Source organism: Arvicanthis niloticus, chromosome 24 (genome assembly GCF_011762505.2).
Source record: "Arvicanthis niloticus isolate mArvNil1 chromosome 24, mArvNil1.pat.X, whole genome shotgun sequence".
NCBI lineage: Eukaryota > Metazoa > Chordata > Mammalia > Rodentia > Muridae > Arvicanthis > Arvicanthis niloticus.
Window position 1 is genome coordinate 6465060 of NC_133432.1, and position 23157 is coordinate 6488216.

The 23157-nt window shown below is 46.1% G+C and overlaps 1 pseudogene; it reads left to right on the forward strand.

Moving 5' to 3' along the window:
- The first annotated feature begins 10556 nt into the window (after positions 1-10556).
- LOC143437640 (large ribosomal subunit protein uL23 pseudogene) lies at positions 10557-11081 on the forward strand (annotated as a pseudogene).
- Positions 11082-23157: the final 12076 nt, after the last annotated feature.

Sequence of the window (23157 nt, forward strand, 5' to 3'; positions counted from 1 at the left end):
GCTATTCTCTAAGAGCCTGTATGTAATAGCCATCTATCTTGTGGTCAGCCAAGTTCCTGAAACACAGAGCTCACGGCCAAGCTGACCTGCACTCTTGGTTCTGTTCAGTCTGTTAGGAGTTTTTGAAATTTTTTAACCCTTTCAGAACCACCATGTGGTTGCTGGGAATTGGACTCAGGACCTCTGAAAGAGAAGTCCTCTTAACCGCTGAGCCATCTCTTCAGCCCCCAAATTAATTTTTTTAAAGCTCCTATGTTATAAAGGGAATCCAGCAGAGTATACAAATGTCTGGGTAGCTGCACAGTAAACATTTGTTGAGGAATCCTGAGAGACTGGTATGGGATAGCATGTCCTGTGACTATTAGGGATTAGAAATTTTTCAAGCCAGGCGGTAGTGGCGCACTCCTTTAATCCTAGCACTTGGGAGGCAGAGGCAGGCGGATTTCTGAGTTCTAGTCCAGCCTGGTCTACTGTTGAGAGCCGACTTTTAGCAGAAAGCGGCTATCAGCTTTGCAGCCATCTTGAGCCATATACCCTGACAAGAGACTTGGATTACAATAGCCTACAACAGCTGAGCACACTCTGATAACATCTTGCTTTAGATACCCAGGACTTTCCTTGGGTGTGTGAGATTAAAGGTGTGTGAGATTAAAGGTGTGTGACTTAAGAGTGTGACTTAGAGATCAGACTTAGAGACAAGACCTAAGGGCATGATTAAAGGTGTGACCAAAAGGCATGGCTTAGAAGTGAGACATATAAAGGCGAGAGGCAGACAGGAGAGAGATGAGAGAATCAGACACTTTAGAGAGAACAATTTGGGGTAACAGAGATTCAGACACTAGGAGTAGGAGTAGACATTAGACACTCGGAAGAGAACAAGAGGAGTACAACTAGGAACTAGGAACTCAAGACTTGGGACTTGGACTAGGAAGAGAGACTGAAGAATAAACAGGATTGAATCACACTCTGTCTGGTCTCCATTCTTCGAGTCTGTCCTCACTCTCTCTCTTGCTGAACCCTGACCCGAAGACCAGAGTGGCAGCTTGGGCCGGGAAACAGTGGCCGCCAAGTGCGGAGTGGAGAGGGCCGCAACATTTTTGGCCGCCCAAAGTGGGGCAGTGCAGTTCTCAACAGTCTACAGAGCGAGTTCCAGGACAGCCAGAACTACACCCTGTCTTGAAAAACACACACACACAAAGAAAGAGAGAAAGAGAGAAAGAAAGAAAGAAAGAAAGAAAGAAAGAAAGAAAGAAAGGAGGAACAGAGGAAAGAAAGAAAGAAAGGAGGAACAGAGGAAAGAAAGAAAGAAAGAAAGAAAGAAAGAAAGAAAGAAAGAAAGGAAGAAAGAAAGAAAAATTTCTTTTTTAAAAAATATTTATTTATTTATTTATTTTATATATATGAGTACACCATTGCTGTCTTCAGACACACCAGAAGAGGGCATCGGATCCCATATCTCCGGGAAGCTTTCGTCAGTGTTTGTGAAAGAAAAGTATAGTGTTACAATGTCATTATTTTTAAGATTACTTTTCCTTTCATTCATGAGCCTGTGTATGCGCCTTGGTGTGTTTATTCACAACACATATATGCAGAGCCCCACAGGGGCCAGAAGAGGGCATCAGATTCCCTGGAGCTGGAATTACAAGTGCCTGTAAACCACCCAACCAGGGTGTTGGGAAGCAAACCCAGGAGCCCTGGAAAACTGCCATGTGCTCTTAACTGCTGAGTTCCCTCTCCAACCTCTAGTCTTATCTTGTCTACAATCCTCACTGTAAGGAACATAAATTGTTTAGAAATATGGACTCTACCTTAAGCACTAGTTTCAAGTTGAGGCTACCCCAATTATTAGCTAAAAAAATCATGGCCCTGTTTGTTAATCTCTCTGATAATAGGCATGTGTAAGTAAATATTTTTATTCACTAATGGATTCTTGTGACCTTACAGGGTGGCGTCTATTACACAAGTAGGAACTTGGCATATTTTAATAATGAATGCGTGATTATGAATACACAGCCAGTGCTTGTTACATAAGATATTTAAAACAGAAACAAGCAGGCAAAGCAGTCCGTCGGCTTCAGAGTGCTGGATCTGCTTCGTATTAAAATGGCCTATATTGTTTGTGCTAACCTCTTCCCTATGCAGGACATTTGTCACAAAGAAACCACCGTGCTGGATACTACACAGCGAGAAGATGAGGATGCTATGAAGCTTGCCCTCGAAGACTTGATAATTTACTAAGAGTTAGACAACATAAACGGAAGTAGCTATAATTATAGGCAGTGCTAGAATTATATTAAACAGTATATTAAACACCTTATAAATTATGCAAAGCATATTTTAGAATCCAGAGGCAGGAGGTGCAGTTAGATACAGTCACATGAAGATAGATAAGGTGGGACTGCAGAGATGGCAATAAGAAAATTTGCTGCTCTCGAAGAGGACCTGGGGTCAGCCCTGGTACCCTTATCAGGTAGCTCATAGCTATCTGTAACTCCAGTTCAGGGAGATCGGATGCTCTCTGCTGGCCTCCTCAGGCGCTGTACACATGTTACACACATATGTTCTCATGTGCACACAGACATATGACTAAAAGAAAAAAAATCTTTAACACACATACACACACACACACACACACACACACACACACTCCATACACACACTGCCAAAAGCCTATTGGTGGCTTTTCTAAACATTGTCAGGAGCAAAATACACATCTCTCCACCTGCCCTTTACCTTTAACATGCAGAGTCTGTGTAAGAGAGTGCAGCCAGACTGGAGTCACTAGTCTCAGCATGGCTTGTCCCCTGCCCTCTTTAGGACAGAGCTAGGGGTGAGAAAAGCTCTCATCTATTGGACCAGCGTGGATATGTCCATTTCTCCATAACCCGACCTCCCTGCCGCAGCACTGGGCTCTCTTGTTGATATAATGTGCCGCCTGCTGCCTACTTCCTGATGGGCTTAGAAAGTAACTGCTGTGTGTGTGTTTCATTTTACATTTGCATTTGCAAAAATCAAGAATTTTCAAAGGCATATTTGAGAAGGTATTCAGAACCACCCAGTTAAAAGAGAAGATGGCGAAGACAGGAGGGAAAAAAAAAAGCTGGTTATATAATTTCATTTAATTGAAAGAAAACCAAAAAGGAAAGAGAGAAAAAAAAACCCAAAACATCAAAGATATAAATCTGCATTTCCCCGGGGGTCTCAATGGAATGATTCAGCTTTTTAAAGTAAGTGGGTCAGAAAACTGCTAATCCTGTAATGATTTTATTCAACAGCATTCAGCTGGTAGATGTATTTTTCGCGGATCTAAAATTACAAGTATGTTAAAATTGTCAAAGTTTGGAGTCCTTCCAGCACCACACTGCTTGGTTTACCAACCATGAATATGATATCTCTGGGCTTGATTGCGCTCTCATGGCTGACTAATTTAACTCGGTATAATATCCCCGAGGCCTTCTTTCAAATAGCAAAACGTGACAATATTGTTTGCGGCTTTGTTTTGAAATTCTGCGTCCTATTTTGGACTAGCCTGGTGTATCGACACTGTATCATCGAGAGCCTCACACAGAAACAAACCCAACAGGACAAGCCAGTTGTACCATAATGGGAGAAAGAACTCTATAGATTGGTTTTGTAGATACAGCCCAAGCTTAAAAATACAAGCTGTAATTAGCTTGGGAAAAGCACCTTATTGTCCAGTTGGGGGGAAATGCATATAATGTGAGATTTACTGCCCTGGCCATTTTTGTGTGTCATTGGGTGGCATGTTCTATATCTGTGTTGCTGTGTAACCGCCCACACCACCACCTTTGTCATCTCATAGGCTGACTTTATAACCATTAAACAACAACTTCCATCTTCTTCCTATACCAGGCTTCTGGTGATTTCCCCGACTGTTTTGCATCTCTTTGCCTCGAAGTGGGAGGGAAGGATGCTTTTTAAAAACATTTATTGCCCAGCAGTGGTGGCGCTCGTCTTTAATCCCAGCACTTGGGAGGTAGAGGCAGGTGGATTTCTGAGTTTGAGGCCAGCCTGGTCTACAGAGTGAGTTCCAGGACAGCCAAGACTATACAGAGAAACCCTGTTTCGAAAAACCAAAAATAAATAAATAAATAAATAATTTATTCAGTATGCATGCGTGTATGTGTGTGTGTTGTTTGTAATGTATACATCGTATACACACATATACATCATATACCCACACATACATCATATGTGTGGAGGTCAGAGACAACTTTTGGAAGGCAGGTCCTCTCTATCTAGCATTGTGGGTCTCAGAAATTAGATTCAAGTTGGCAGGTCGCGCTGTCTTTTCCACTTGTTTTTTAAAGTTTATTATTTTATTATTTGTGTGTGTGTGTGTGTGTGTGTGTGTGTGTTTCCAGCACGGATGTCTGTGTACCACAGAGGAGGGCTTCAGATCCTCTGGGACTGGATAGTTGCTAACTGCCTTGTGGCTCTGGGAACTGAGCCTGGGTCGTCTGAAAGAGCAACAAGTTCTCGTAACTGCTGAGCAGCTCTCCAGCCCCGGGGCTGAGCCATCTTGCTCGCCCAACAGTTCTACTTTTCATGAGAAACTGACTAGGTGTTTAACTATTCCTGCCCTCATAGAAGTAGAATCACAGGGTGTTTGTACTCTTGTGGCTGCCTCATTTTACTCAATAGCCTCGAGCTTCATATTATAGGGAGAATTCTCTCGTCCTAATGGGTCTGTCTGTCTGTCTTTCTTCCTTTCTTTCTTTTGAAGTAGAAACTTCTGGTTTCTTTGGAAAGTCATTTATGTCGAACGATGTTTTGCTGAAGCAGACACAGGGGAAAGGTTGTGTGTGAGGATTCTTCTATAACAACATGCTCCTGTTGGTTCACTTTACATCGCATTCCTGAGACCCCACTTGTCGTCACGGCATAGAAAGAAACATGTAGCGCGTGTAGTTTTATGCTTTACCTGAAGTGACTGAGCTACCAGCCCCCACCGGTTTCCCTTGAATTCGTGGATAAAAGACACACACACACACACACACACACACACACACAGCTGTTCCTTTTCTTTCTTTCTTTCTTTCTTTCTTTCTTTCTTTCTTTTTGTTTTGTTTTTTGTTTTTTTGTTTTTCAAGACAGGGTTTCTCTGTGTAGCCCTGGCTGTCCTGGAACTCACTCTGTAGACCAGGCTGGCCTCGAACTCAGAAATCCGCCTGCCTCTGTCTCCCAAGTGCTGGGATTAAAGGCGTGTGCCACCATCGCCTGGCCAGTTGTTCCTTTTCAACTTAACTTCTTGGCACAGTTTCTGGGTGCTACTATCCCCTGCCTGGAAAAATGTTCCCATACCAAATTCTTATCTCTGCCTTTCCCACCTGCCCTAAACTTTAGTTGCTAAACTCAGGTGACCACCGGCCTGTAGGAGCGGCCTGTGTGGCCACTCTGTTTTGAAATCTCACATGGCTCTTAGATCTCTCTCCACAGCATGGCAAACCCCTTTCTCCTTCCTTGCATCTCCCCACCTGCCTCCAGGAAAGCAATTGGCCACGGCTTTCTTTACTAACAGATCAAGAACCAATTGAGGAATAGGACCTTAGCATCAGAACCACCCCCTACAGAAATGCGCCAAAAAGCTTCTGGTGGTGTTCTGGTGGCTTCTTGCCACTTCCGCAGACTCAGGCTGATTGGCAGAGTGATGTCAGCTGACATAGACTCACATGGAGTTTTGATAAGACAGACACACTTGGCAAGACCCATGGGAGAACCCGTTAATGTTTACAGGGTGTATAAATAGTACCCAACAGACAGCGATAGTGGGCTTGCATAGCTAGCTTTGCAACGTTTCCTGGTCTTGCATCTTGGTTGATCTTCACTTCTTTGAGAGAGGGATGACAAGGAACTTCTCCAGGTGTCCCTGCTAGTCTTGGTCACTCCTTGTAATGATAATGCTACCCCCCTCAGTGGTTTATGTTCCTGAATGAAAGAGACACACAGCCTTTATATTTTAATATGCCCTAGTTACCACAATAACTGGGTGACTGCCTACCCTCTATGTTGTTAGAATCTACCTCCCACCAAAATAACTCCAAGTTACTACTTAGTAATTTCTGTGTTCTGTGTTCCATCTTGGTTGCTCTGAACTCCATTTTGTCAGCCCTCTGGACCTTGCCTTCTCGGCCCAGAGGCCAGGGTGCTCTCCTTGCTTCTCTACCCCATGGTGGCTCTTGTCTTTGTCCTGCACACTCCTAAAGCCTGGTGTCTCTCTTCTCTCCTGCCACCTCAAGGTCCCAAGCCTAGGAAACCTAACAACCCCCCTGGCTATGTTTCTCTTCCCCAGCTATTGGATGCTGGCATCTTTATTTACCAATCAGAACTAACTGGGACAGATTCTCAGAAGCTATGTGCAGACCTGTAGGGGTGATATTTAGAAAACGGTGCCTGATCAGACTTGTTCCGGGGCAGCCACCATGTTCCTGCTGTACCTAGGCTCTGACCAGGGCTCTGACTAGCTAGATGCACAAGCCCTAGCACCCACGAGACACCAGTGGCATCCACAAAACTCGGCTGAGCCCCAGACAATTTCTGCCATCCTTGCGGTACCCGGTAGAAATGAGACTCTTAAAGCTTAATGATTATCTAAAGGATTTATATATTTAGAAATGCTCAATCAACAAGATGCCCACACAATTAGAGTTGTTACCCAATATCTAACCTTTTGATAGTTGTTACCCAGGACAGCTTTTGACCCATCCTCGGTTCTCTAAGGCTGATAGCCTCCTTCTTCCTCTCGCCTTCCTGTGTTTCTCCCCTCCCCTTCCTCTCTTTTTCTCCCAGCTTCACCTCCTCTTCTACTGTTTAATCACCGAGCTCCACTGTTTAATCACCAAGCTCCACCGTGAATACAATGTAGCAGAATAAGTATCCTGCTACACAGACCCTCTCCTGTAAGCAATTTTGGGGGGATCCGATTACCATTAGAATATAAACAGCTACAGATCTTACAAATTCTTACAGAATCAATGGAGGCCTGGCTGTTTCTGCTAGGTCATGCCACCACTACTGATTGGTGTTTGCCATCCTGACACTACTGGACTGCTGGTGTATTTGTAGTGTTTTCGGGAGGATTAAGCTGCCATTGCTGATTCCTGTGAACTGAACTGCTGATTTCCTGACAACACAGATTAGATTTGCTCCAAAGAACAATTTCTAAACAGGTCCACTTCTGCTGTTTTCTAACCACCTTTCTTTTCCACTGCCTCTGGTGGGTGGTGGGCTAGAAGGGAGGTTAAAGAATTTAAGATCCCATATTAAAAGTAGGTTTTGGAAAATTAAAGTCTCATATTTTAATTTTTTTATTATTTTAATATTATTTTTGAGATTATAGTTACATCATCAATTTCCCCTCAGTCAGTCCCATATGCTCCTCCTTGCTCTGTCTCAAGTGCCTGGCCTCTTTTCCCATGAATTGCTGTTATATGCACATATGTGAATGCACATATATACATACATACATATTTCTAAATGTAACCTGCTCAGTTTGGATGCTACTTTATGTATGTTTTCAGGGCTGACCATTTGGTATTGGATGCTTGTTTGATGAGACAAGGTCTTGCTGAATAATCTTGGCTGGCCTGGACCTCATAGAGACCTGTGGACTGGCATTAAAAGCAAGTAGCATCTCCCCCTACCCTTTACTGCTGTGCCTTTTGAACTTTTGTATAAAGACTGAATAATATTTCATTGTATCGATCTATATATCAGGTGTTGTTTGTCTTTCCATCTTTTACTAGACAATGGATTTAATTAATTAATTAATTAACTTATTTATTTATTTTTGGCTATTTCACAGAGTACACCTATAAAGGAGGAGGTACAAATACCCATTCCAGTCCCTGCTTCTATCTTTTTGGGGGTGTGCACCAAATGGCTGCATCATATAGTAATTCTGAGTGTGACTGTGTGTGTGTGTGTGCTCACACTCATACAGGAGGTCACTGGGAGGTCAGAGAAGGACTGCTGGTATCTCCTTCTTCCGGGCTACACCTTTTTTGCCTTGAAGCAGGGTCTCTCACTGAACCAGAAGCTCCTAGTTTTGCCCTGCCCAGTGGGCCAGCAAGCGATGTGGACTCTGCCCTTCTTTATCCTCCAATGCTGGGGTCACAGGTGTTTTATGTGAGTGCTGGGGATTTGAATTTAAGTCCACATTGCTTGCACGGCAAGCACTATTATCACTGATTGGTAGCCCCCCTTCCCCCCTCCCCCAGTTTTTGCATTCCAAGGAACTGTTCTCTTTAAAAGCTCCCCCTGTATCTTACAGAGTGGCAGATCTCTTTCTTTCTTTCTTTCCTTCCTTCCTTCCTTCCTTCCTTCCTTCCTTCCTTCTTTTGGTTTTCTGAGACAGGGTTTCTTTGTGTAGCCCTGGCTGTCCTGCTGGCCTTGAACTCAGAAATCCACCTGCCTCTGTCTCTTGAGTACTGGGATTAAAGGTGTTCACCACCACTGCCTGGCCAGATCTATTTTTGTTAACTATTTTTAAAAACGACACTCATTTATTCACTTATGCGTGGGTGTGAAGTCGCCATGGCACACGAGTAAATGTCAGAGGACAGCTTGCAACAGTTGGTTCTCTTCCTGTCGTGTGGGTTGCAGGAATGGAACTCAGGTCATCAGTCTTGAAAACAAGCACCTTTACCCTCTGAGTCATCTCCTTGGCCAAGCACAGCTATTGGTAAAGTACCTGGTATTCGGATGTGCAATAGTTAATTTGATTATCAGCTCAACTGCATTGAGGGAGCCCAAAGAGAGAGAGGCAAAGCCCACTTCTGGGCGTTCGTAACAGAATTGGCATGTGGAACCACAATAGGATGGGAGACCCCAAATACAGGTTATACCATCCAATAGATAGAGACCTAAACAGAATGAAGGTGGAGACATGGAAGCCAGCCAGGAGACAGAAGCTTCATTGTTCTTGAGCTAGCGTGTCTGCCAATGTCGCCATCACCCACAGAGAACAGATTCCAGCCTCCTTGGCCTTTCAAATGTGGACATATACCAGCGGCTCTCCCAGGCCCTTTACCTTCATATTGGGACTCATCACAGGTTCCCCTTATTCAGACATGTCCAGCTTCTTGGAAATGGCAGTAACTGGGGTCTCTTGCTCTGCAGGGTGTAGAAGACCATTGCTGGACTACTTAGTCTCTCTATGTTAGGCAATCTAATAAATCCCTCTCTGTAGCTGGTCTTTGCTAGTCTGTGAATTCTTCTTTTTCTTCCACTTAACCCCCCCACCCCCCATTTCACCCTCACCCTCATCACTAGATAGGAAAGAAAGAAGGAGAGAGGGGGAAAGAGAGAGAAATCCCTGAATCTAATTTCTTTTCTCTTGTTCTTCTTTGACCATGGCTACTAACAAGCCACAGCCAACTCCACTAGATGACCAACAACCACCGACCCCGCCTCTCAGGGCCCTGACTGTGGGGAGCCGACAGAAGGCGGCTATCATCCTTGCAGCCCTCTTGAGCCATATACCCTGACAAGAGACTTGATTACATCAGCCTACAACAGCTGAGCACACTCTAACATCTTGTTTTAGATACCCAGGATTTTCCCTTGGGTGTGTGAGACTTAAAGGTGTGTGACTTAAGGGTGTGACTTAGAGATCAGATTTAGAGTCAAGACCTAAAGACATGACTTAGAGGCGTGACTTAGAAGTGAGACATATAAAAGGCGAGAGGCAGACAGAAGAAAGTATTATTAGGTATTAGGCACTTGGCACTTGGAGGAAGAACTTGGAAGTAGTAGTAGGCACTTGAGACTTGAGACAGGCAACTAGGAATTAGACACTTGTACTTGAGTCTTCAAACTTCGAAGAAGAACTTGGAACTAGGGACTAGGAACTAGGGACTAGGAACTCAAGACTTGGGACTTGGAGAGAAGAAGAGAGACTGAAGAATAAACGAGATTGAATCACACTCTGGTCTCCATTCCTCATGACCCGAGGACCAGAGCAGCTTGGGGCAGTGCAGGCTCTAACAGTTTAGCCCCCAAGGCTTTTAGGAGTAGGGGTTCCAACACTGATAGATCGGTCCGAGACATTTTTGGCCCCCAAACGTGGGGCAGCTCAGGCCGCAACACCTGACATTTATCTACCCCCTCAAAAGTTCCCAGAATTTTAAACATCACACAATTGAAACGATCTGCAGCTGGCCGAATCATGCCCCTGCTAGTGCACGAGGCAAATCATAGTAGCTGTGGACAGTCCCAAGTAGTCCATATCCCACACCTGGGACTAAAATGAAAGCAAATTCTTATATTTCATGTTTTTTAAAGAAACCAGAATTCCAGAGCTGTCACTACACTGCTTCTTATCATTCTTCATCTCTACCGGTTCAGTTCCTCTGGAGACCCCGACAAGGCGCATGCGTTTGTTCCTCCATCCATTCCTATTCTTCCAACACCCCCCCCCCCCAGGGGAGTAGCTGTGAGTAATGAATATACTACATGCTGTGTTCATAAAGAAGACAAATTTGGTGGCACCAAGGAAAGATTCCTATAAAATAAATGTCTAAGAAGAGGAGAAGCGCCTTTTCGCCAAGATGGCGCCGAAAGCGAAGAAGGAAGCTCCTGCCCCTCCCCCCCCAAGCCGAAGCCAAGGCGAAGGCCTTGAAAGCTAAGAAGGCAGTGCTGAAAGGAGTCCACAGCCACAAAAAGAAGAAGATCCAAACGTCACCCACCTTCCGGCGTCCCAAGACACTGCGGCTCCGGAGGCAGCCAAAATATCCTCGGAAAAGTGCGCCCAGGAGAAACAAGCTTGACCACTATGCCATCATCAAATTCCCACTGACCACTGAGTCAGCCATGAAGAAAATAGAGGACAACAACACGCTTGTGTTCATCGTGGATGTCAAGGCCAACAAGCACCAGATCAAACAGGCCGTGAAGAAACTCTATGACATTGATGTGGCCAAAGTCAATACCCTGATAAGGCCTGATGGAGAGAAGAAGGCGTATGTTCGCTTGGCTCCCGATTATGATGCTCTGGATGTTGCCAACAAGATTGGGATCATCTAAACTGAGTCCAGATGACTAATTCTAAATATACACTTTTTTTTTCACACACACACACACACACACACACACACACACACAAAAAAAAAAAAAAAAAAAAAAAAAAGAAGAGGAGAGGCATTCCCAAACCGAGTGAGGCTGGAATCCAAGGGTTCAAAAAAATAAGAACTTTTGGTGCTGGGGGCTGAGCCTAGAGCCTCAGGCATAAAGTATTTGTCTATCAGAAAGGGAGCTGCTAGACTGGTGAGATGGCTCAGTGGTTAAGAGCACTGACTGCTCTTGCAGAGGTAATGAGTTCAAATCCCAGCAACCACATAGTGTCTCACAACCATCCATAATGAGATCTGATGCCCTCTTATGGGGTATAAGACAGCTACAGTGTACTTACATGTAGGAGGAGCTAAGGTGGCAGGGCTGGACTGCGGCACGCACGTGGCCTCTGGCCACTGAACATGGCAGCTGAGCTAGCCAGAGCCGCTGCAGCTTAGATAGTTGGCTTTACCAGTGGCCATTTAAAAAAATAATTACTACAACACTTACATATAATAAATAAATAAAAACCTTTGGGCCAGAGTGAGCAGGGCTTTCTTTGGAAGTGAAGGACAATAAAAAGAACTTTGAGGAAGGTGGGAGTCCTGAGAAAACCCACTCAGCAATGGCCTTCTAACACAGCGTCCTGACTCACTGACAACAGGAACAGAGTGTACAAAGAGCCAAACTGAGAGTCTCAGCTCACTCATCGAATTCTCCGGGTTCTAATTAGTGTTCCTTTTTCGGTGATCTGGTTGTACTTTGCCTCTGTCCCAACAAGGGAGGATGCTTTTGGTCCTGGAAACATTAGCACTTTCATACTCTTACTTTAGTTTTTAATTTAAGTCATCATCATCATCGCCGTCCTCACCAGTGGCAGTAGTATTTGTGGAATATTCAGGCTGTTCTAAGCCACCGTACGTGAGTGATGGAGACCCCAACTTGGGTCCTCTGCAGGAGTAGTAGACGTTTGTAGGCAACTGAGCCATCTCTCAGCCATTAACTGTCTTCTCCTTTTAATCCTAAGCACTCCAGTGTTTCCTACAAAGTGAGACAAAGGTCAGCATCCCACAGGCTGTACTTCCAGGTGCGAGCATCTCATACCCAGATACCATGACCATGACACCTGTGGGAATCTTTTCCTTCCTGGAAATGTCTCACCTACATCCAAAGGAATACTCTCTAATTGTTGATTGACAGGGAGGGGCCTGGCAGGACAACACAGATAGGAAATATGTTCTGTCTTTTCAACTATTCCGTCTAAGAATTCTGGGCCCATAACAGAGAGCTCCTATTACTGTTCCCTCCCCTTCTCCTCTCTTCTTTTCCTCTACTCCTCCTACTTTCCCCCCTCCTTCCTCCTTCTCTCTCACCACCTGATACCCCCCTCCCCCAGCAGCCCCAATTGTCCAGGTTGGCCTTGAACTCCTAGACTCAAGAGATCCTCTAGCCTTGGTCTACCGAGTACTCAGTGTTAGCATTCTGCCTAAGCTCCTCCCCACAGTTGCCTGGCAACAGCCAAGTATGCTCCGCCCCACAGTTACCTGGCAACAGCCAAGGTAGGCCTGACTTACTATAAAAGGGGCTGCTTGCCCCCTTCTCACTCTCTTGGTCTCTTGTTCTCTTGGTTTTCCCTTCTTGCTCCCACTCTGTCCCCTCACCCTGCTCTGTCCCCTTGCCCCTTCCCCACTCCCTTTCCACCTCTCTCTTCCCATGCTCATGGCCGTCCTCTACTTCTCTACTTTCTCTCTGCTTCTACTGCCCTCTTAACTCTCCTCCCCATGCCCTGAATAAACTCTATTCTATACTATACCGTCCTGTGGCTGGTCCCTCAGGGGGAAGGGATGCCTCAGCATGGGCCCGCAGAAGCACCCCCTTCCCCCACCCCTCACCACATACCCATAGAACATAGTCCCCCATTTCTTTATCTTTTTATAAACACATCACCCAACATTACCCGTTGCGCCACCACATCCAGCCGAGCTTCTTCTGAGATACGACCTCGAGGGTTTGGGTGAGGCTATGGAAATCTGAGCATAGACTAGAGTGTGGATGCGGGCGGGTGACTGAGCAGCAAGCATAAGGTATTTCAGGGACACAAAATGGTGAACGGAAACTTGCAACGGTGTTGATCGGAACCAAAGGACAGAGAGCTGGCTTTTTTCCCTACAAAATCGGACTTGGTCCACAGGGAACTGACGCAGGATCCCACACTGAATACCCTTACATTTGTAATTACATCCCGGTGTGTCCTGTCAAAACCAGCTGTCGGTGGAGAACTTCTAAGTTTGGGGCTTTGTGGGAATGGAGTGATAACTCAATGGTGGAGACACTGGTTGCTTTCCCAGAGGACCAAGGTTCTACTCCCAGTATCTACACAGCAGCTCATGACCATTTGTAATTCTCGTTCTAGGGGACCTAAAATCCTCATCCATGGAAATCAGTCTAGCACCTGCCAGGTGAAGACGTGGGGTAAGCGCAGTCAAATTCCCCTTGCTCTGCCTCCCCAGGCTGCCGAGCCTTGTTGCCGAGGAGACACAGGACCCACAACTCTACAGGGGTGCTTTTGGCGGGGACATCCAAAACCAGATCTGGATGGTTTGTTTTGACTATGGGAAGTTCTGAAGGACGTGGTTTGCTATTGAAAGCAGCTGTTGGCTGATGGGATGGCTCCGCAGGTAAGGCTACTTGCCACGATCCCAAGGACCTCAGTGCAGTCCCTGGAACTCAGGCAAAGGTAGAAGAAGGAACTGACACCATAATCATCTGACTGCCACCTAGGTACTGTGTAGGATTGCCCCTCCGTTATACCTATGAACATGCAGTAATAAAATTAAAACAAAACCAACAAAAACAGCTCCCAGGCTGGAAAGATGATTCAGCACTTGAGTACTTCCTGGTCTTTCAGCAAACCAGAGTTTGGGTCCCAGCACCCACAAGGGTGGCTCACAACCGCCTGTAACTCTTCAGCTTCCGACATCTGTCGCCCTCTTCTGGCTTCTATAAAAACTGCATTCATATATGCCCTCACTCCTCCATCCCCCCATGCACAGAAATAAATAATAGTGTATATATTTTTTAAAACAGCTGAAACAAATTTTGCCTGTAAGAAACAAACCCATGGCCATCTCTTCAATTAAGACAGAGAAGCTTTGCTATGTTGACACCAACCAGAAAAGAGTGGAAAAATAACAGTGTTCACAGGGTCTAAGCCACCTGTCTTACACTCGATTCTGTCTTGACATCCTTGGTAACCAGGAAGCTGCAGATGTAAGATCCAAAAGCCACAGATACTTACAGAAATAATTTGAGATGAGGGGGCGGGGGTTAAATAGGATATAGTAAGGTTTGTAGAGTCTAAAATTTAAAACCTGTATCACTCAACTGCTACCCCCAACTCCCCACCCCGGCTTTTCTTCACTTTGGTATTATTTTGTTTACTGGTGAATTTCTTTTTGAAAATGACAGATGGTCTCGTCTTTGCTGGAGGTAACAGGGAGATTGGATTTCATGATGGTCTGATTCTACGAATCTTTTGAATAGAGAGAAGTTCATGGAGACAGTGAGGGGTGTGTTGGGTTTTGCTTGGTTGGTATTTTGGTTGTAATTTTTTTTTTTGCTAGTTTCTCTATCTGTTCAAATGAACAGTGTCAAATCATTGAAGATGTAGCGTCACAGTAGGAAACGTCCCGCATTCTTGTGAGCTGCTGTCACAAGAATGGATGCAGTCAGCAATTTTGGTATCCCAAGAATTGAAAGTATAGCGGGGCGTGGCAGAACACACCTGCAAGCCAAGTCCTCGAGAAGCGGAGACAGGAGGACATCTGTGTGTTTGTTTACACAGAAAGTTCCGGACCAGCCAGGGTTACATGGTAACAGCCTGTCTTAAAACAAAAACTGAACTACAGTGACACAGTCTTGAGGTTGATCAGCTTCTTCATCACACTAAGTGGGGCTGGGTGGGGCGGCTAAAAACATTTCTTCTAAAGTCAGGGACAAAATGAGGGTCCCACTTTCTCTACTCTTTTTTTTGGTTTTGTTTTGTTTTTTGTTTTTGCTTTTTTGAGACTGGGTTTCTCTGTGTAGCTCTGGCTGTCCTGGAACTCACTCTGTAGACCAGACTGACCTCGAACTTAGAAATCCACCTGCCTCTGCCACCCAAGTGCTGGGATTAAAGGTGTGCGCCACCACTGCCCGGCTTCCACTTTCTCTACTCTTACTCAATATCCAGATTTAATTCCCAGCCAAAGCAATAAGACAAGAGAATTAAATAAAATAGGTATCCAATTGGTGGTAATGCTTGCCTTTAATCCCAGTACTAGATCTCCTGAGTTTGAGGCCAACCTGGTCTATGGAGAGAGTTCAAGGACAGCTAGGGCTACAGAGAAATCCTATCAAAAAAAAAAAAAAAAAAAAAATGAACGAACGAAAGAAAGACGAAAGTAAGACAGTAATAAAGAAAAGAAAGAAAGAAGGAAAACAAGAAAGAAAGAAAGCCAACCAGGCCGCATGGCTCAGGTTTGTAGGCTCAGCTACTTAGAAGGCTGAGGCTCGAGGATCACAAGTTCAAGGCCAGAGTGGTTTAGCCATTGCTCCCATTGAAAAAAAAAATGGGGGTATTGTTACTCCAGCCTTCTATGACCCAAGAAATACGGAAGTTTTGTGCAAGTCTGCTCCATTCTTTCTGCAGGGCCAACCCATTTGAAAACAAGCCCTCCCCGCTGAAGTTCTGGTGCCATATTACACCCAATGGAAAAACTAGGGTGACTGGCAGACCCTGCCAAGCTTTCTGAAGCAGGACTGGAACTCCCCATGAAGTGTGGTTACAGTTCTTCCTGACATCACTAAAGATGAATGCCTGAATGTTCAACACCTGAAGGACGAAAGGCAGAATTTCTTTGCTCTGCTTCCTGGATGGGTGATGAACATGGCAGATAAGAAAACTCTAAAACCTACAGTTGAGAATCAACTCAGACCTTACAACTCTCTCTCTCTCTCTCTCTCTCTGTCTCTCTCTGTCTCTCTCTCTCTGTCTATCTCTCTCTGTCTATCTCTCTCTGTCTCTCTGTCTCTCTCTCTCTCTCACACACACACACACACACACACACACACACACACACACACACACACGTAGTGGGTTGGCCTGGTATTGCTGGTATTCTAAGGTTAATACTGGTCTGCACATAGACCCAAGTGACCTTGCCCCTAGGTTATTTTTGACTGGTGAATAAGATGCCAACAGCCAATAGCTTGACAGGAGAGACATAGGTGGGGTTTAAGGTTCTGGGACTTGGGGGTCAGAGGAGAACCACAAAGGGGAGAAGAAGAAGGTGCAGGAGGAGGAAGGAGAAGCCACCATGGGTTGGGAGTCTAGAAAACATGGCTCTGAGGGCTGGCCAATTGGAGTTAAGAGCAGCCCAGATGAAATATAATAAGTGACAACTCGGGTTTACCGATAGAAAATAGATTTTAATAACATAGAGGGTAGATGTCTGTTCAGCTCTAGTGCTGATTAAGGCCTATTATAAATATAAAGGTTACCGGGCGGTGGCGCACGCCTTTAATCCCAGCACTTGGGAAGCAGAGGCAGAGGCAGGTGGATTTCTGAGTTCAGGGCCAGCCTGGTCTACCGAGTGAGTTCCAGGACAGCCAGAGCTACACAGAGAAACCCTGTCTCGAACCCCCCCCCCAAAAAAAATAAATAAATAAATTAAATAAATAAATAAATAAATAAATAAATAAATACAAAGGTTATGTGTGTCTTTTATCCAGGAACTAAATATGGTCAAAGGTGGGGAAAAAAAATGCCAGATTGGGATTAAAAATTTCTACAAAACCCTCTGAGGAAAGCAGACCTGTTAAGCGTTCCAGATGGGGGGAGGGAACAGTGAGCAGACCCCTGCCCCCCGGGCTGACGTCAGCTGTCAGTCATTGTGAGCAGATCTCTTGCTATTTCCCACCTGAAATAAAATGACAAGAAGAAAGTAGGGTGGTGGTGATGGCAGAGAATGAGTTAAGGTTAACCTGAGCAATTTAGGGAAAGCCTGTCTTTAAAAAAAAAAAAGAAAAGAAAAGAAAAAAAAAACAGGAAAGATGGGTTGTGGCTGTGGTGTTGTTGGGGTTCAGGAATCACCCTACAGACCACACCAACACCGATCTCAGTCAGACAGGGATAGTTTATTGAACATGTACCCTAATACTGATCGATCAGGGTTGTAGTTCAGAATTGGGGGGGGGGAGAGAGGCTACAGCCCCAAACATTTCTCAGGGCCAGCTCATAAAGGAAAAAAAAAAAAAACTACAATGAGCTCACGTGCAGGTTCAGGAAGTGCTGCCCAATGGTCAGCTCTACTGAAGCTATCTTGGCTAACTAGACAGAACAGTTCTAACAGACCTTTATTCTGATTGGTCCTAAGTGGAGCTTACGTTTGAATTTCCTAACATCAACGAACCTCAGAACATACAGAGCATAACAGGGGATGTGGTCAGCATGACCCTGCTCTGAGTCAAGTTATTTTTCTGAGTTGATGACTGTCAGGCCTATTATAGCAACAATATGAAATAGATGGCATGGAACAAAATGGTCCCAGCTATACCGGGGTGGGTCAGACCTCATAGTCGTAAGGCCCTAGGCTCCAATCCCAGTGCTTCAAAAATAAACAAACAAGCAACTGACAAGGGCTTGGGAGATACAGGGGGAAAAGTAACCTTATATACCTGCATCCCAACCATTGTGGGAATTATCATGGAGACTCCTCAAAGAAAACATTGTAGCGCCGTTAGATTTAGATTCAGCTTCCGAAGCCAGAGGCAGCCCACCATAGAGATGACCACACATACCCACAGCCCGACTCACAGCAGCCACGTTATAGAATCATCTCAAGTGGCCATTGAAGGATGAGTAAAGAAACACAAGCACACTCACGTTATTTACGTAAAGAACCACGAAGTGTCACTGATAAGGAAACAGAAACAGGCAGAGTTGACAACCTTCATAGTAAGACTCAGACCAAGATGGCATTCCCCCAAATCTAGATAAGATGGGGAGGGGAGAGAAAGAAGAAGGGAGAGAAGAATGGAGAAAAAGTGAGAGAGAGAGGAGATGGGGGAGGGAGAGAGAAAATCGGGAGAGAGGGGAAGTGGGAGGGAGGGCTGGGGGAGGGATAAGGAAGGAAGAATGAGGGATGAGGTAAGAGGAAAAGGAGGGAGGGAGGGAGAGAGAGAGAGAGAGAAAGAGAGAGAGAGAAAGAGAGAGAGAGAGAGACTACAACCATACACAAGTTCCTATGTTGGATTCTCAGCACTGGAGAAAAATATGAAAGTAGAAGCTCGATTATTAGGAGAGAAGATATGACGAGAGGGAAGGGGGAGGGACAAGGGAGAGGAAGAGAGTGAATCCATTCTTTTCCTGTAGCTCCGATAAAACAGCATTACCAAATCAACTTATAAAACAAAACACTTACCAGGCTTATGGCTCCTGAGGGTTAGAGTCCCTGTTGGCTGCACAAAGGCATGATAGCACGAGTGGGAGCCGAGGGCTCACATCTTGAACACAGAGCAGAGAGAGCAGAGAGTTTTGTGAGGCTTGGAAACCTCTAAGCTCGCCCCCAGTGATGTACTACTTCCAGCATGGCAACGTCTTCCAGGCCTCCCCAAACAGCGCCACCAACTGGGAACCGAGTGTTAAAACACCACAGCCTATGGGGAACATTCCATTCAAACACCCCGCTGAGGCTGAGGGTGACCCAGGTTCATTATATGTACATCTGAGAATGCCACAGTGAAGCCCATCATTTTACAAGATTGACATACACTTTAAAAACTGGGTGTTGGGGCTGGAGAGATGGCTCAGTGGTTAAGAGCACTGATTGCTCTTCCACAGGTCCTGAGTTAAATTCCCAGCAACCACATGGTAGCTAACAACCATCTGTAATGGGATCTGATGCCATCTTCTGATGTGTCTGAAGACAGCTATAGTGTACTCATACACATATTTTTTTATATATAAAAAAACCTGGTTATTTATGGCTTCTGACTGGAGCTCAGTGGTGGCATGCACAAGAACCTGAGTTCATCCCAGTACCTTCCCTCGGAGAGTCTGGGTGCTAGGAAGCTCTCTGATTTGTTTTTTAAAAATTTTCTTCCCAGCCATCCCTGGTAGACCTTGGCTTATTTCAGGAAGCATGAATATGCTTTCGCCTTTAATGTATTCGCTATCAATTATCCACTTGCCTACAGCTCTGTGTGGGCGAGTTCCAGGGCTGGAATTCCCTCAAGAAAATGAGTTCTGAGTTTTAAGTTGACTTTGATCGCTTCTCTGTTGCAGCCGGCTACCTGTGGCGAGGAGGACTCAAGAGAGCAGATGCCAATTTTAACTTTTGGGTTGAGTCATGCTGATAAGGTTTAGCATAGAAACAGAAGAGCTAAAAAACCCCGGAGCTTCTCTATGTTCCTTCTAATTTATTGGTCTCAGACAAGGAGACCGAGCTGATTTTAAAAATTCATAAGGAATGCGCTTTTCAGTTTTGCTGTTTGAAATCTCAGGTATTGCTCAGTCTGAGCCTCCCAGCCAGCCAACAAAATGATGCATTTGGCAACATTTCTTTCAGCTGCCCAAACTCCCCTCCCCCACCAGCTGCCATGTCTCCTTCTCTCTTGCTGGCCCCTCGTCTTCCCCTTCATTTCCACAAAACACCCTCAAGGACGTCAGGGGCCCTTGGATGTGATGGCTCCCTGCCAGTCTCCCCGCTCATTCTTGTGTCCGGTTTATCCCGTTTGTAATTAACTAACCCCGGAGGCGGGGGAGGGGGTGATGACAATCGAGGCAGGTTCAAACTGCCCAGGGGAAATTGCCTTCCCAGATGTTTACTTTCTCCCTTTGGTGAGAACACTGGGTGGCATGGCATGGCATCCATAACTTAACATTCCCATCATGCATTGGTCCAAGATGAAATCATGAACCAGGTTTAATATCAGCGTTTGGATAGAAAAGACTTGCCTCCTTGCGTCTGTAGGGGACCCACCTTCAAGATCAAACTGGATCTAGAACAATGGTTCTCAACCTGTGGGTCGCAACGGATGTCGGCCAAAACTTTCACAGGCGTGGCCTAAGACCATCGGAAAACATTTCATTGGCAATGAAATAATGTTATGGTGGGGTCACCACAGCATGAGGAACTGTATCAAAGGGTTGCAGCGTTAGGAAGGTTGAGAATCACTGCTCTAGAAGAAAATAAGTCAATGAGACACATTAGTCCATTTTAGACAAAACAAACCAAAAACATCCCAAACTCTAGGTCTGAGTGAACATCCAGAGGAATGAAACTGTTTGCAAGTGCTTTGCCCCTCGGAGGTTCAGAGGCTGGCGGCTGGGTTCCCCAGAATGAAACCAAGAACATGGGAGGTGAAGTAGGGAAGCAGCAAGGAGAGAGAGAGAGAGAGAGAGAGAGAGAGAGAGAGAGAGAGAGAGAGAGAGAGAGAGAGAGAGAGGATTACTTTATTTCTATTTGCTCTTGTTAATTTTATTTTTACATTTACTTCTTCATTTTGTGAATGTATATCTGTGGACATTCGGACGCTGTAGCACACAAGTGGAGGTCGGAGGACAACCTGCCAAGAGTGAGCTCTCTCTTCCTCCCACCCATGCAGCTTCTGGGGATCGAACAGTGTTAGACTTGGCAGCATTTACCTCTACCCACTGAGCCATCTTGCCAGCCCCTGGTTTTGTTTTTAGAGACTCAGTGTGGCCCTGTATGGAAGGGCATGAACGTACTGAGTGGTTCCCCAGGGGGCTGCAATGACCACCTCAGATCCTCTATTTTCTTCTGTCCGCAGTTTACCTACAGAGTTGCCCCTCCCCTTCTGCTTGATACCACATCCTGCTGGTAGGCCAGCCCAGGTGGTAAGTTACAGAGCAGGGAAGTTTAAGGATGGATCTGGACCACAGATGAGTGAGAGCTGGGGATATAGGGTCCCTCTTCTCTCACCCCCCCGCCCTCCCCATCACGGACTCTCCTAAATGTGGCTTCTTCTGTGTCCTCTTGTTCAACCATTTCCTCTGAGTTAAAACATCCCCTCCAAGTGGCTCATGAGACTCCAGAGGTAAACAAAGGCCACATGTCTGGGAAAGTTAAAATTCGGAAGATGATCCTTGTTAACTCCACTGTCTAAACTCCACTCCCACAGTTACCTGGCAACAGCCAGGTATGCTCCTCCCCACAGTTACCTGGCAACAGCCAGGTAGGCCTGGTCCACTATTAAAGGGGCTGCTTGCCTCTTTCTCCCTCTCTTGATTTCTTGCCTTCTTGTTCCTACTCTGTTCCCTTGTCCCTTCCTCTTCCCTTTCCCCTCTCTCCACATGCTCATGGCTTTCCTACTTCTCTCTCTCTCTCCTCTCTCTCTCTCTCTCTCTCTTTCTCCCTCCTCCCTCTTAACTCCCCTCTCCATGCCCTGAATAAACTCTAGTCTAGTCTAGTCTAGTCTAGTCTATACTAATAATATACCATGTGGCTGGCCCCTCAGGGGGAAGAGATGCTTTGACATGGGCCCGCTGAGACATCCCCTTCCCCCACACCTCACCACACCTCCATAGAACATATTCTTTCTCTCTTTATCTTTTTATAAACATGTCACTCCTGATCCCATCCTGTCTTCAGCTTTATCTAGAAGCAGCAATCAACTGCCGGGACAGGAGACCCTGAGCATCGCGGCCCAGGGAACTCTCTTGGACCTGGGTATCTGTGGGTGTGCAGCTTTGGGGTGTGGTCACCACACACCTATATTGGGTTGGGCCTTTTAGCTTTGCAGTTGCTTTAGAGTCACCCCTGCTCCTGTAAAGAACCCCTCACCCCTAGCCTGCCCCTGTAAGGATCCCCTCACCTACACTTCTGGTAGTAACCCAAAGAAACTCATTGGTTCATCAAGTTGGTCTTGGAAGCAATCGTTACTTTGAGCTGTTGTGGGCTCCCTTCTGGGATGAGTGGGGGTGTGTGTACTCACATGTGTGTTGCCTTCAACGGAAGAGTCTCACACAACAGTCTCCCCTGGAAAAGAGTGTGTGTTCAGCAGGCAATCCTGCGAAGCATCCCGCCATGAACGGCTGGGCTCCGTGAGCTCCATGCATCCCGCCATGAACAGCTGGGCTCCGTGGGCTCCGTGGGCTCCGTGCATCCCGCCATGGACAGCTGGGCTCCGTGAGCTCCGTGGGCTCCGTGCATCCCGCCATGGACAGCTGGGCTCCGTGAGCTCCGTGCATCCCGCCATGGACGGCTGGGCTCCGTGCATCCCGCCATGGACGGCTGGGCTCCGTGGGCTCCGTGCATCCCGCCATGGACAGCTGGGCTCCGTGGGCTCCGTGGGCTCCGTGCATCCCGCCATGGACAGCTGGGCTCCGTGGGCTCCGTGCATCCCGCCATGGACGGCTGGGCTCCGTGGGCTCCGTGCATCCCGCCATGGACGGCTGGGCTCCGTGGGCTCCGTGCATCCCGCCATGGACGGCTGGGCTCCGTGCACAGTGCAGAATTTCCTCGTGTTGCTTTACATTTTCCTTCAACTCCTTCCTGTGTTTCTTCCATCTGCACCACCACGGGTCTTTTACCTCCTGAATAAAGCGCCAGTCATTGTTATAACTCTGCCTTCTAACCAGAAAGTCCCCCTCCCCCCAGCCAAGGAATTTTCATCGTCTTATACTAAAGGGAACTTCTAGCGTATCCAGCTTCTGCATGCTTAGGGAGAAGGTTACGTCATTACAGAAGGGAAGGAGGAACACCTGAGCAGGCCATGGAAAGGGGAAGTTGGCCCAGTCATATGTGATGGTGACACGGAGTTCGGACAATAGGAATTCAAAACCCGACTGATGGTGGTGTGTCAAAACAGTTCCCCGGAGGAACAGAATCAAAAAGAGTAGGCACATTTATTAAGGGCATTTATGAGAATCATTTATGTGATTCTACCTTTCACTGAAGAGGCTGAGAACCATGAAGCTGGGTGCTTTATAACGGCAGTCATAATCTGATGCTGAAAGTCCAAAAGGCTGCTGGAGAGTCGCTGGTCTCCAGTCCATGACAGATGGCTGAACTAGACGCC